The following is a 2,081-nucleotide window of genomic DNA, read 5'->3' on the forward strand; positions in this document are numbered from 1 at the left end:
AGTCTGGGCCAATGTGGTTTTAATAATCAATTGTTATTTATGGAGAGACAAAGCAGCATTTTTGGCCAACTAGGAAAAAAGGCTCTATTGCTTCTTGTTCCACAGACCCAAGAGAAGCTAAGATCCAGAGTCCTTATGGGTGTTTTTTACTGGGAAAAGCCAGTTGAACGGTGGATTGCAAGGGAAGGGGTCAGGGTGGTTTGGTTTCCCCTTTGAGGTTTCTTTCAATGGAGAAAACATTTCTATTCATATCAGTACCCTGGGGTACAGTCTCATTCACTCCCATGTTGATTACGATTTTGGTAACCACATTGGGGCCGTGGGAAAATGAGGCAGACTTAATTTAGGTGTAGTCTGTCTCTGATCTGAGCCTAGAAAACAGGATGCATATAATTCCAGTCATCAAAGGCTCATGGATTTACTGATGAAAGGGACCTTGGAGAGCAGCTAGTCAAAGCCTATCCATTTATAGGTATGGAAGCAAGGGTGACAGAGATCAGAGGGGAGCCTTGCTTCTCTCAGTCTGGGACAGGCGTGAGATGATATGATACAAGCAAGAACTGTGAAAGGAATGGAAATAGGATTGACCTTGGGGCCAGGTGACATGGAGCCTAATCTTTCTGGTTCACTCTGCAACCTTGGGCATTTTACTTTCTCTCTGGGCTTCATTTTCCTCATTAATCTCCCACTTCAGTTTTCTTCCAGTTCAAATATTCTATAATTCTAAGGGAGAGATTAGGTCTAACCATGAAGGTTAGACATGGACAATATGAGCCTTGAACAATGAGAATGATTGGCATCCTTCTTAGACTCAAATGTTAACCTTCAAGGTCTCCTTAGGAGTAACTTCCTCCCTGGAGACATAAAGTAGCATGTCTAAGTTGGTAGGAGGACACTTGTCAAAATGAAACAATCACTGACGGATACATATACATTCCCTATACATCTTCTTAAAGCAGAATAATTTACTTCCAGGGAGATGCTTATGTGAAGCAAGTTCACTGTGCTCCAGATAGCCAGGAAATGGAGTTGGGTTTAATTTCTATTGCTCTCCCCCACATATACATATATACATATTTATATGTAATATATATATATAATATGTAGATACATTTGACTACCCAAATATATAATGTATGTATTTATATACACACATATATGCACACAAATATGTATGTATGTTTGTGCTGTAATGTATTATGACCCATGGTTTTAATACCACTCCTTGTCCATATAACTTTGGGTATATGTCCAAAGAACACATATGGTCCTATGATGATGGAAGGTGCCAAGAAAGAGGATTTTAAAAAGTAATATTGGGGTATTTTAAAAGATAACTAATGATCAGAAATGGGAAATGGCCAAAAGAAATTACATTAATATTGACTATAATAATTTAATACAGAAGTTTAACCAGTATAAATTAATGACCACAATAAGGAAAACAAAAAAGCCCAGAATACTAGAAAAGTTGTAGATCAAGTTAACATAAATGTACCTCACCTATTTGATCCTCCTCAGATCAGGTATCATCCTCCCTCTCTTCCAGGAGTAGATTGGCCCCAAACCCCAAAAGATGAGTTCCCCTTTATTCACTCCTGGCAAAGAAGATTGTTGCCCACATCCTTACCATTTCACAATTTACTGAAAGATATGTAGTACAGAAGAATTATCCTACTGTACTAATTTTGTATTGATTATGAAAAAGCTTTTGGCTCAGTAGAACAAAACACCACCTCATAGGCTTTTCCAGCAAGTAGTCTGCTATCTGTAAAGATCATTCAAGATTCCTTGACAGATGTAACAACAGAAATAACCCCCTATTCATCACTTCTCTGATCATTGACATCAGCCAAGGCATAAATCAGGGGATGCATACTCATCAAAGGTGCTTGTCATTGTGATGGAAAGGAACCAAAACAGAGTCAGTGTGGAAGATCAATTCCCTGTGAATGGTGAGGTTTTCCTGCTGCTCTTGTTTGTGGATGACTTTACATTGATTGCATCGAGTCCTAAAACATTGAATAGTCTTCTGGAAGACATCTGTATGCATTTGAAAGAGTGACTATCCATACGGGAAA

Source organism: Notamacropus eugenii, chromosome 3 (assembly GCF_028372415.1).
Source record: "Notamacropus eugenii isolate mMacEug1 chromosome 3, mMacEug1.pri_v2, whole genome shotgun sequence".
NCBI lineage: Eukaryota > Metazoa > Chordata > Mammalia > Diprotodontia > Macropodidae > Notamacropus > Notamacropus eugenii.